Below are 13,619 nucleotides of genomic sequence, written 5' to 3'. Positions count from 1 at the left end.
GCAAGGCAGGCTCCGGCCCCTGCTCTGTCCTGAGCAGCTTTTCCAAGGCCCTCTGGCTCTGCCTGCTGCAGAGTGGCACAGTGCCCTGGCTGGCTGTTGGCAAGGGAGGTGAGCAACAGAGGGGAAGAGACACTCACCAAGGCAATAGAGTAGGGCCACAGGGAATGGAAAACTGTGGTGGCAGCTGGTAGTGAATAGCTCTAATTCAATTATAACAATGGGGGAAGCTGTAACTTACAGAGAGGGTGGCCCCTCAGCCAGGAAAGTGCCCAAGGGCCTATCCAGCTACCCAGCCCACAGGCTCTGTGTGGAGAAAGACTGCAAATTTGGTGCCTAATTAGGCAGCCAGAGGGCTGAGCCTGGGCCTCAAGATGGCCCTGATGCAGCTCCATCTCCACAGAAGGGGCAAACCAACAGAGCAGGCTCTCCACCTGTGAGCAGAGAGTAAAAACCTGAAGGTCAGATCAGAGATCCAGGGAGGAACTGCTGTTCAGTGTCCAAAGGGTATGTATATAAAGGACAAGCCAAGCAGGCCAGAGGTCCTCCCTCCTAGGCATGCCTGTCACCATCCAGTGTGTCCCTAAGCCAGAAGTCCCCCTCTCTGGGTCAGCCTCCTGCAATGGAAAGGGAGTGGCACAAACTGGATTTGCCTTTCTTGAAGTGTGTTCCATTGTTGTGCTACCTGAGAAGAAACGAGAAAAGGTCTGTGACATTAAAACATAGATAGGTACAGGCACTGGTTCATTTTTAATGAATGCTCTCTGTCTTTAAAAAAAAAAAAAAAAGAAGAAGAAGAAACAATGCATAGAGTAAAAAGAAAATCCACATAGTGTAAAAACACTTAAAGTGACATATAAGTCTCCACCCAGACCCCTGGTTCTTCCTCGCCTTTTAAACTGGAGTTCTGTGTGTACATCTTTCCAGAAATACCCTCTTTTTACACATAAGGGAACCTGTTTTAAGCACTGCCCCTTGCTTAATTCTTGAAAGAATTCTAGATCAGTGCATGCTGCCTTGTTCTCTTTCCCAGCTGCCAAGTGCTCCCAGCGTGTGTCTGCACCCTAATTTATATCATCAGAAGCCATGGGTGGGCACTGTGGTTGCTTCCAGTCTTCTGCTGATCCTCTCACTACTGCAGTGAACACCCTCATACTGATGTGGGCAAACATATGTGAGTCTCTAGGTTTGCTATAAGGAACCCTGATGGCACACAGTTAAGTGCTCAGCTACTAACTGAAAGGTTAAAAGTTTGAATCCACCCAGCAACTCCTCAGAGGAACACTTGGTGATCTGCTTCCATGAAGATTACAGTGAAGAAAACCCCATGGGGCAGTTCTGCTTTGTCATATGGGGTCACTAGGAGTTAAAACCTATCAGCCACTCCTCGGAAAGAAGGTTTGGCAAGCTACTTCCATAGTGATTCTGCCTCAGAAACCCAAGGAAGGGTCGCTATCAGTCAGGTCTGACTCAGTGGCACACAACAACAACAGGAGTTAAAAGCAACTTGACAGCGCCTAACAACAACACGGTTTGCTTTAAGTGCACATATGCACACATGCACTGCCGTCGAGTCGGATCTGACTCATAGCGACCCATCCTTGGGTTTCCGAGAAGTAGATTGCCCAACCTTCCTTCCAAAGAGTGACTGGTAGGTTTGAACTGCCAGCCTTCTGGTTAGCAGTCAAATGCCTTAGGCACTACACTGTGCAGTTGCTAAAAAAAGGGAGATGGCTATATGCATTGTTAATTTTTATAAACCTAACTTGCTGCCATTGCATCGATTCATAGCAATCCTGGAGGACAAAATAGAACTGCCCCATAGGATTTCCAGTGCTGTAAATCTTTCCAGAAGCAGACTGCTTCATCTTTCTCTCACAGAGTGACTAGTTGGTTTAAACTGCCAACATTTTGGTTAGCAGCCCAATACTTTAATCACAGCGCCACCAGAGTTCTTCAATTTTTTACAGATAGTGCCAAATGGCCCTCTTTAGAGATAGGTACAGATTACACTACCATATATGAAATAAGGAAAAGGGTTGTTTCCCTATAACCTCACCAACATGGTATATAATCCACATTTTTTATCTTCACCAATACAGTGAAAAAATGTATCTTATTTTTGTCGAAATTGGATTCCTTTAGTTATAAAGGAATGTTTGTTTCTTTTTGCAGTGTTTGTTTGTTTGTTTGTTTTTGCAGTGACATCAATGTAAATTTCAGAACCATTAGGCCCCCAGGAAATGGTCTTATTAGGCCCCTGCTGGGCCTCTCAGGCAGAAGCCATACCTATACATAAGCTTCTGTCTCTCATCTCTGAACTCCTTGACAAGCCCAACCTGTAGCAGGGGGAACCTCTCAAGTAACCAGCATCACCTATTTTCCTCCTTTCTTTTGGCATCTTGCTCTCTATACTGCTGTTAGCCTGCCTTTCTGATGTGCAAACTTGGTGGCTTCCTAGAAAGGTCCAAGATGAGGATGGACTCATTCATCTCTTCCAACAGTACTCCAAAATCTTCCCTGGCTTCTACTTTCTAGTTTTCATTCCTTGCTTCATTAACTACAAATTTGTGAAGGACTCACTTTGGCCCTGAACCCTGCTGGGCTCTGGAGATGTGCAGTGACTAAGAAGCAAGAAGCTAGTGTGCTTGCTCAGAGAATTTAAAATTGTAGGAGAAAGGAGAAAGACAAGCCAACATGTCATTATAATGTAGCACGACAAGTACTATAATACGGAAAGAACAACATGTGGGATATAAAACCGTCCAGGGAGGTCCGAGAAGGCTTCCTGCAGGAAGTAGGATGGAAGCTGAGCTCATAAGGTCCTAGGAGTTGGGAGCACAGGAGAGGTGGTTGTATCTTGGAAGAAATGAAAGAGGTTCTTGGGGTGGAGTGGCCATGCACACCAGGGAGTGGAGAGATATGCAGGCCAAGGTCACAAGGGCTTTCCATGCCCTGCTGAAGCAATTAGATTGAGTCTTGTAGACGTCAGGAGTCATTGGAGACTTTTCAGTGGCATAGTCAGATTGGAGGTTAGCCTGGCTGCTTGGAGGGAGAACATTGGCTGGACAACCCTGGAGGCTTGGAGACTAGGAATCAGCCTTTAACATCCCGACCACTGGACCTGCTGTGCATTCCAGCCCCAAAATTCTGAATCAAAACCCCCAACTCTTAATTACTACAAAGCTCTCCAGCCTCATCATGAGATAGCCCCAGGATGCCAGAATCCTAAAAGCTGCTGCCTAGGAAAGGACAACAATGGGCTGTGGGGCCACCAGATCAGGGATCAGAGAGTTCTGTCCCCAGTTTTGCTTTACCTAGTGTCTCTTGACATCCATCAGTGAGCCATCCCTGTTCCTCAAGGATATATGAGCTATCTCCATCCTAGAAAGCATTTCTACCATCTTTGAGAAATCCCTTTTTGTCCTCTTTGCCAACTGTGGCAGCCACTATCCTTGCCATACAGAGCCCAGGAATCCAACAAGAAGGATGAATGTACTTTGGAGACGATTTTGGCAATCCTCTTTTATTGCTGTCCATGCTCATAAAACACGGTGCTTAATTGTCATGGCAATTGGGGTAGCCAATTTGGAAAATAATTATTGCCTTCTTTGAGATAACTTTGCCTTCTAATTAAAATCTCAGGACTGAGATATTAAAGGTGCATTGTCAATACAATGTCCCAGATGCACCAGCTAACCTCATTTGAGAAGGCAAAATTAATTAGTTTGCATTTTAACATCCAGCTGTTACCCTAAGGAAGAAATCTTCTACAAGTTGGCCACGTACACAGTGTCTAAATTGGCCAGTGTGACTGAGGCGATATAAAGGAAATCGAGAGTGATTTGTTCCTGCATAACTCAGTCAGCTTCTATTACAAGCTGCTCATTAACTGGCGCCCCAGTATCCCTGTCAGACATCGCTAAGGAGTTCTTGTTTACCCGCTGAGAAGGAATAGGTAATAAGTGGGTCCCTCCATGCCACAGAGCTCACGATTCATTCCCGAGCTTCATTGCTGTTAACACCTTTCCCAGTTAGTGATTCTGGGTGAAAAGCCTGGCACCAATCTGACAGGTTGGGTATTTCTATTCCTGTCCCAGCCAACCACAGTCACAGCTGCTTGCATTTTCCTTTTTTTTCTTCTCTAATTCCTTCCATTTATCAGTTCTGTTGGAATCAAACATTGGCTGAGTGCAGCATAAGTCAGAATCATCAATTCCAAGGCTATGCTACAATAGCAAACCCTGAAATCCCATTGGTTTAGCACAACAGTTTATTTCTCACTCTGGCAAAGTGTAATGTGTGTTGACAGAGGCTCTCTTCCAGCTGGTGACTCAGGAATCTAGGATTCTTCCATCTTATGTTGTTGTTGTTGTTGTGTGCCGTCGAGTCAAACCCGACTCATAGCGACCCCTCCTTGGGTTTCCGAGGCAGTATCACTACGGAAGTAGGATTGCCCAACCTTCCTTCCGAGGAGTGGCTGGTGGGTTTGAACCACCAGCCGTCTGGTTAGCAGGCAAGTGTCTTAGCCACTATGCTACCAGAGCTCCTGTCCTTTATATAATACCCATCTTATGAGGACACCATCAAATCTTGAGGCTTTGAAGTTCTTCTAGGGAGAGGGAGAGAAAGCGGGAGAACCAATACTTAAAGAACATTGACACAGAAGTGGCACATTTCCTCTCATAGCCTGTTAGCCAGAACTGGTCACATGTCTCCAGTCTAATTACAAGGAAAGCTGAAAAATGCATGGAATATTTTTTGAGCACCAATATCTCTGCTGCAGAGTCTTGTATGCACAAGGCACCACAGCAGGTTCAGTTTGAGTCCCATACAAAGGAGTGTAAGGCGTGGTCCCTATTTGCTCAGAAATCACAACACAGATCTTTTTTTTTTTTTTTTTTTTAATTGTGATTTGGGTGAAAGTTTACAGAGCAAATTCACTTTCCATACAACAGTTCACATACACTTTGACTCATGACATTGACTACAATTTACCCCACTGCAACAGCTCCCCTCCCACTTCCTCCCCATAATTACCCTTGCCCTGTGTTCATCCCTCCATACACTCCTGCCCCCTGGGATGTCTCCCACACAACACAGATCTTGTGGGAGACTAATGTACACAGTAATGAATTATCAGCCCAGGTTGATAAACACAATAAGATAAGGAAAAAGAAAGCTCATGGGAGATTTTTTTTTTTTTTAAATCAAATAGTTGCCATCAAGTTGACTTTGATTTATGACAGAGTTGACTTTGTGTATGTTAGAGTAGAACAGCCATAGAGTTTTTAATGGCTAATTTTTTTTCAGAAGTAGGTTGCCAAGCTGCTCTTCCAAGGCACTTCTGGATAGACTCAAACCACTAACCTTTGACTAGTAGTCAAGCATGTTAACCATTGCATCACCCAAGGACTCCTCATGATAGGTGGAGGTGATTAATTCAGTCCAGGCTGGGGAGAGGAAGGTAAATAAAAGGAAGACTTCAGGAAGATACGATTCTTGTGCTTAGTTCGGGTAGAGAGGAAGGAGAATTCATCAAGGGGACATGTGAGAGACGGGCATCTAGGGGGAGAGAACTGCACATGTAAAAGGCCAACGTGCATCTGTGTAATCCTCAGAGTTACCTGTAAGCTACTTGGATGTTTTACCACTGATTAAATTCTTTACTCCCCCTTTCTGGGCAGAGTGTTGATGGTCTGAGAAGAAATTCATTTCTGAAGCTTCCCTTGCTCAGGCCTTACTATCAGAAAACAAACAAACTTCAGATCCCTGATGTAGCATCTGGCTGGTGTTAGGGCTTGAATTTTCTCAGGGAGTGAATGTCAGTCACATGTTCTAATGCTGGGTACTACTGTGCCTGGTGGCTCATGTGTCCCAGACTGGCATCAGCCACATCTACAGCCACCTCACTCCCAGCTCCAGCCTACCTGAGTCAAAATGAGGTGAAAGATGCCCAATGACCAGGTATCAGGGAGGCAGGCCTACATCTTGTCCCAGCTCTAACTAGCTGGCCGCATGACTCACCTGGACTTCCAAATTTTCTCCATAAATTGGAAGAGGACAACAAGTTCAATTCAGGAGGCTTGTGGTTTACTGTCAGACATGATCTGTTTTGCTCACTCAAGAGGACCTCGAATGATGTTTTAAAATTTGTAATTAGTTCCCAATGTTTATAAATTTGGAGAATTTGCATAATGATTCATATTTTTTATACTCTTGGAGAATAACAGAAAATCTAGCACACTGAACTGACTTTCCCTCATGACAATAAAACTGGCTGCCCTTTGGATGCCACAATCCTCACCACTCCCTACTGTCCTGGCAAATACTGAGGCCAGCTGTAAGTTTTCCTTATATACAACCCAACTCCTTCATTTATATGCCCTACCAAGCCACTGGAGTTCTCCAAGCCTCATTGTCTTTAAAAATCTACAACGCTCCTCAGAAGAAAGATTGGACAATCTGCTTCCATAGTGATACTGCCTCAGAAACTCAAGGAGGGGTCACTACAAGTCAGATCCAAATCAACAGCAGTGAGAGAGAGAATCATACATAACTCTTACTCTTCTCTTTTTCTTAATGTCTCACTCTTGGACTCTTTAAACAGAACTGCTTACTGGTTAGAGCAGGAGTTCTTAGCCTTTGCCAAACATCTGAATCACTGCTGAGGGTTTTCAAAACTCCCATGTTCAGGCTGTTCCTGGGGGTGGAGCCCAGGCATGAGTTTTTTCAAAGCTCCTCAGGTAACCCTAATGTGCAGCCAAAGTCAAGAACTTCTGAGCAGGGGCTTTGAACTGGTTCATTCCTGTTTGACCCCTTGCTGAGAATTTGTATTTACACCCCAGATATACAGAATCAGAATCTACACTGTAATAATGGGGATCTATAAGAGTTACCTGGGGAACTTGTTAAAATGTAGATTCTGATTCAGTATATCTGGGATGGAAATTTGAATTCTCAGCAGAGGGTCAAACTGGAAAGAACCAGTTCAAAGCTCTGCCACTGAGTTAGAGAAATGGACTAGCTCAGGATGGGCGAATTCCCTGTTACTGGAGGTAATTAAGCCAACCTGGATGAGCGCGTGTGAAGGCTGTCAGCAGGTGATCTAAGCATCAGCTACTGCTCTCTAGGATTCTCCTCTTTGCTCTCTCCCTTTGCTCATGAGGGTCCTCCCAAGCTCATCATAGCCCCACTGAGCACAGAGAGCAGAAATGGTTTAAGGAAGCTCCCCTTACCTACCCAGACCCCACAACCTTCTGAAGAAGGTTGGGCAATCTACTTCCATAGTGATACTGCCTCGGAAACCCAAGGAAGGGTCTCTATGAGTCGGGTCGAACTCAACGGCACATAACAACAATGACAAAACAGGCTCAGAGAGGCATGAGGAAGTGGTGGTCATCTGATAGCACTGATCCCAGGCAGCCAGTTGGGAGCATCCATGTGGTAAAACCAATGGCTTTAGCTTCATGGGAATGCTTCACGGAGTGGCATCATTTTGTCCTTTGGCCATGGCTCCTAGAGTCCATATGCAGATGGAGTGCCCTTGTCTGAAGTAGGACCACAATGCCTGAGTGTCCTGTTAGCCTTGAGCCAGGTGGGGTAAGGGGCCTACACCAGGGTCCCTGCACTGCATCTAAGTTCAGCCTGGCTGCGTCCTCTCCTTGGATTCAGATGCCAGGAAACTGCCAGTAGAGGGAGAGCAGCAGTTGAGGCAGAACAATACCTCAGTGGAGGGGTGGATTACCCAGTAAGCAAGGTAAGCACAGGCTTACTTATGTTCACTTACTAATGTGTAGTGAACAATTTTTTATGGGTTTCACCACATCTTTGATGTGATATGAAACTATTCACTACAGATTAGTAAGTAATCATAAGTAAGCCCATGCTTACCTTGCTTACTGGGTTCTCCATCCCTGTTGGGGACTGTAAATTTGAAAAAAGGCTTTGATTCTGTGGGAATGTGCTGTGAGGTTGGAAGAGAGACAGACAGATGCCAACCATACCTAGAAGCAGAAATCTTTGATGTGGTGAAAAAATGTGAAATTGCTCACTACAGATTAGTAAGTAAGCACAAGTAAGCCCTTACTTTCCTTGCTTTTTTGGGTAATCTGACACTGTTTCAGTGCAAACCCTTTCTATGTTCTGGGGAAAGGAGCTGGCTTGGAAGGCAGATGAGCGTCTAGGTTCATTTTAGCCCTTACCTCCCTGTAGCTGAAGAGGTGGGGACCTCAGCCACAGGCGCATTGACAAAGCAGCAAGAAATCTGGCCCAGCCCCAACAGGTGCCTTGGTGGGAAATGCCATTCCATAACCTACCCCCCATACTCCAGAACTTTCCCTTAGAGGCCCATAGTATCCTATCCCAACCCACCCAAGGCCATAGAAAGTCATTAATATATAAAAAACAAAGAAAGAAAATCCAGTCCCATAAGTACACAAATGCATATAGTTCTTCTGAGAAGCCTCCCTTCCATTTCCAAAATGACCATTCACTTATTCAACAATCTTTGATATTGAGGCTCCTTAGTTCAGACAGGTGTCACAGAGACAGCAGGACAGATGACCCTCTGAGAGCCCTAACATGGTGGCAAATGCTGCATGCCCCCTGCAGTCCCACATTCCATATACAGGGAATGGTGTGGGGTACAAGTAGATGGGAGTGCCCTGAGGAGAGACACTTAGTACAGTTTAAGCCCAGGACACAGTCATAAAAGATTCTGAGTGGAACCTGGATAGAAGAGGCATGAGATGGAGGTAGGGGCAGGGCAGCTGGGGGAGCTGCCTGTACTGAGGTTGGCTTCATGAAACAGCTCTGTATTTTGGGGCAGTGTAGTCAATCTGTCTGGGAGGTGGGTAGGTGAAAGTGGTTGGAGGCTAGGCAGAGGCCAGATCTTGCAGAGTGTTTTGTGCTGGGGAACTTGGACTTGGACATCTGGAGCTTTCAAAAGTTTAGGCAGAGAAATGACTGGATTTCTGTGTGAAGGGCTAAACGTGGAGGGTGAGTCATGGCAGTGGGCTGTGGCCACTGTTGTTATCAGCTATTGACTTGGTTCTTGACTCATGGTAACCACAAGCACAATGGAATGAAACCTGCTCAGCCCTGCGCCATCCCCATCAGTTGTAGATCGGACCATTGTGATCCATAGGATTTTCATTGGCTGAAATAGATTGCCAGGCCTTTCTTCCTAGTCCTGTGCAGCATTACAACAACACACATTGACTGGGAATCAAACCCAGGTCTCATGCATGGCAGGAGTCACTAGTTTGGGCTATGGCTACAGGGACTTCTAACCAGGGCAGAGAAGAAATGATGAAGGTCTAAAGCGTTTCCACAAACACTTGCGCCTATTATTTTCCATTTACATTATGTTTGTCTTCATTTGAACCAATGTCCTGTTCAGAGTTCAGCTGCAAGAAAGTGTCTTGGCCTAGATAAGACAACATAAGAGGAGAGGCGTGGAAAGGGGTCTCAAATGACAGGATTATGAAACAATGGCACTTGTCTAGAGAGCCGCCTACAAAAGTCCTGTTCACACTGACTCTGGCCCTCTCTGACCATGACCTCCATCAGCAATGGTGCAGGAAAGATTCAGATCACTCAGGCCTGACAGACAGATGGGTAGGTAGAGAAGGTTCCTTGAAATATACTTTTTTATATCAAATATACGGAGCCCTGTCGGTACAGTGGTCAAAGCTCACCTGCTAACTGAGGGGTGAACCGTTAAAACCGACCAACTGCTCCATAGGAGAAAGATGTGGCAGTCTGCTTCTGTAAAGATTGTAGCCTAGGAAACCTTACAGGGCAATTCTACTCTGTCATAGAGGGTCGCTATGATTCAGAATCTACTTTATGCCACACAACAACCTATCCAAATCCTACATGATTTACTGAAATTACACAAGGAATTAGGAATCTCTAACTTTGTCTAATTCAAAGGCTAACTCCTTTAAAAAAAATGGCTTAAGGTTGACTCTCTGGGATGTTTTGGGGTTCCCTTTTTTGGACTGTAGTAGGAAAGTTTTTCAAAAGGAAGGAGGCACTTGGGTATCTAGAAAGCTTAGGCATCCCCCTCCAAACACACACCTTTTACCTATAAACACTGTGAATAAATGAAATCGTTTCAACTATCAGCAGTATGTAAATGTCTTTGTCTGACATACCTCTATGTCTGGCATGAGTTATTAATTTAGTTGGTGTGTTTAATTACAAAGTCACACCCATTACTATGCTGATTAGTTGGTAAATAATTAGTTGGTGTCACCTCAGAAACTGCACTGGCCTTTGCTGCCATTGGGGAGTGAAAAAAAGAGACCAAGCTTACTGGTCTGATAGAAACTGGTGGAACCTCCAAGACTACAGGTGTTGCATTCAAGCCTGGAACAGAACTCATCCACATGACTCAACTTCCAGCCAAATGATAGGCCTATGAGGTGAACAACAACACCAGGGAGGTATGCATTCATTAGAACAGTCAACCATATGAGATCAAAAGGGCAGCATTTGCCCAGGTATAAAGCTCAGAAGGTAGGAAGGGATAGGAAAAAAGGGTGAAGGGAAATGGTAAACACAAGGAGAAAGTGGAAAGAGTGCTGTTACGTTGTAGGGATTGCAATCAATGTCACAAAACAAAATGTATGTGAATTGTTGAATGGAAAACCAGTTTACTCTGTACACTTTCACCCAAATCATAATTTAAAAAAAGAAAGAAAGATCTCCCCTAAAGATTTCAGAGAGAGCATGGCCCTAAGATTACCCTGAATTCAAATTTTCAGCTCCAGAACTATGAGGCAATAAATTTCTGTTTTTAAAAGCCATGCACTTTATGACTAGTCCTAGAAAACTAGTACAGGGAACAACTGAAGTTAGTCAAGGACAGAAAAATTTTGACAGTGTCTAGTCTTGTTGTTGTTGTTGTTGTTGTTGTTATTTGCCATCGAGTCGGCCCCAACTCATAGCGACCCCTCCTTGGGTTTCTGAGGCAGTATCACTACGGAAGTAGGAATGCCCAAACTTCCTTCTGAGTGTCTAGTCTAGAGATGCAATAATAAGGAATTTGTGGTAAGAACTTCTGTCTTTCCACCAAGAGATAAATATTGAATTGAAAAGATTCATCATAGGTTAAGTGGAAGTTTATGCTAAAAACTAGAGTACACATCACAAGGAGCTCTAAATTCAAGCAGAAAAAGAACTGTGATGAAAGGCAAGAACCATGGCAAATAGCATTAATGTTTTCAACTTCTGCAGAAACTGATTGACTCAGACTGTTGGTGCTTGGAGGGTATCCTGGAGGTCATGTGGACTGTGCTCCATCATTGCATGTGGTTTTTGTTGTTGTTGTTATGTGCCGTCGAGTCAGACCCGACTCATAGCGACTCCTCCTTGGGTTTCCGAGGCAGTATCACTACGGAAGTAGATTGCCCCATCTTCCTTCCGAGGAGTGGCTGGTGAGTTTGAACCACCAGCCTTCTGGTTAGCAGTCAAGTTGTTATTAGGTACCATCAAGTCAGTTTTCAACTCATGGTGACCTCATGTGACCCCCATCATTGCATAAATGAAAAATAGATCCAGCTTGGAGAAGTGGCTTACTCAAAGGATCACAGATAGTTGGTGATGGAACTGTCACTAAAACCCAAGTCTTCTAAGTTACGTCCTCTGAGCCTCCCTTTCCTAGGGTGTAAAATGGAGGTAGGCAGCATCCTTACTACATCCTTGATTAAAGTACTGAGATCCTCTTTGTACAAAGTGAAGCACTGTGCCTCACTCAACAAAGGAACCTCTTTGTCCCACTCTTTCATGTTTTTTCTCATACCCTTTTACATATGCAGAGGTGGATACTCCAAGACTCAGGTGATAGGCCTTTAGAAGACAAAGTGTGGGCAGCACCCAGTCTCACAGGGCAGAATATTATCCAGTGACTGGTCATCTCTCCAAAGAAATCAAACATGGTCTAAGGCAGACAACTGCTTCAGAGGGCAAGAGTCCTGCTGGCAACCAGGGAAGGAAATCTGTACTGGTGTAGAGATGGCAATAAAAAGAGGGAAGGCCAGTGTGGCTCTCTGAAAGGCAGTATGGCAAGAGCAGGTGCTTTATGAGGGGGTCAGCAAACTACAACTTGTGGGCCAAATCCAGCCACACCCATTCGTGTTGCTTATAGAGTCCCTGGATGGTGCAGAAGGTTAATGCACTTGATTGCTAACCAAAAAGTTGGTGGTTCAAGTCCATCCCAAGGTACCTTTGAAGAAAGGCAATCTAGTTCTGAAAAATTAACCATTGAAATCTCTATGGGGAATAGTATTTCTCTGACACACATGAGGCCATCATGAGTTGGAGTTGACTTAATGGCAACTGGGCTTTCTGTTATTTGTTTATGGCTGCTTTTGGGCTACAAAGGCAGAACTGAGTAGATGCAACAGAGACCAGATAGCCACAAAGCCTAAAATACTTACCATTTGATGAAGAGAAGGGCAATTTACCAAATGTGAGTGATCAACACGGTGGCATTGCGAAAGAGGAAGATATAGAGAGGTACATGGGAGGTGCAGACAACAAAGATGAACCCTTTTGCATGTATAGTACTGCGTTGTCAATGAAGGCAAACATGGGTATATGGGTGGATAGATGGGTGGACAGGCTAAACTATTAGGTATGTCTGTGCAGGTGAGAGTGAGCCCAAGACTTTGTATAGGGTTGACAGACAATGGTTCTACAAGTGTATTTTATGTTCTGTAAGAATTCCTGGGTATATAGTAGACCTGATAAGGGACAAGATTATAGTCACTTCTTGGGCACAGCCAGATTCCCAGAGGGAGTGAGTAGTTGAACCTGTGGGCTTGGGACCATAGTCACAGGGGACATCAAGCTCAATTGGCATAACATACCACACAAAACATTGTTCTACCTCCTACTTTGGTGAGTAGCGACTGGGATCTTAAAAGCTTGCAAGCAGCCATCTAGATGCAACAATGGGTCTCTCCTCATCTAGAGCAAAGAAGAATGAAGAAAACCAAAGATGCATAGAAACAATTAATCCAATTGACTGGCATTCCATGCGATCCTTAGTCTATATAACTATATAACTATGAGACCAGAAGAACTAGATGGTGCCCGCCTACCACTGTCAACCATTTGGAGGGGGATCTATGTAGGAGATACTGGATAGAGAGGGAGAACAATGTGGAAAAAAACTCAAAATCGTTTGAAAAAAAAAATAAAAAGACCAGGTTTGCTGGTCTGATGGAGCCTGGTGGAAAGACTCCCCTAGATGTATGGCCCCTAGATGCCCTTCAGATCTGGAATTGAACCCACACCTGTGGCTTTCAGGCATATGAGTTGAACATTTACCTGAGGTAGATACACTCCTTGGAGAGAACAATCATGGGAAAATAGAAGGGCTGTTTATGCACAGGGAGACAGCTCAGGGGGCAGGAGTGCATGGAGGGATGGACACAGGGTAGAGGTAACTAGTGGGAAGAAGTGGGAGGGAAGCTGTTGCATTGTGGTAAACTGTAGTCGATATCATGAGACAAAGTGTATGTGAACTGCTGTATGGAAAGTGAATTTGTTCTCTAAACTTTCACCCAAATCACAATTTTATATATGTGTGTGTGTGTGTGTGTATA

General features: G+C 44.6%; 1 protein-coding gene across 1 annotated transcript in view; it reads left to right on the top strand.

The window, feature by feature from the left end:
- Positions 1 to 13,619, top strand: part of ST8SIA2 (ST8 alpha-N-acetyl-neuraminide alpha-2,8-sialyltransferase 2) — an 87,420-nt gene that overhangs the window by 72,661 nt on the left and 1,140 nt on the right. The window lies entirely within an intron of this gene.

The sequence above is a fragment of the Orycteropus afer genome, unplaced genomic scaffold, assembly GCF_000298275.1.
Source record: "Orycteropus afer afer isolate SDZICR_OR568_19922 unplaced genomic scaffold, OryAfe1.0 scaffold00019, whole genome shotgun sequence".
NCBI classification, from domain to species: Eukaryota; Metazoa; Chordata; class Mammalia; order Tubulidentata; family Orycteropodidae; genus Orycteropus; species Orycteropus afer.
Note: the sequence above shows the minus strand (reverse complement) of the source record. Positions and strands in the feature narration are given on the sequence as shown.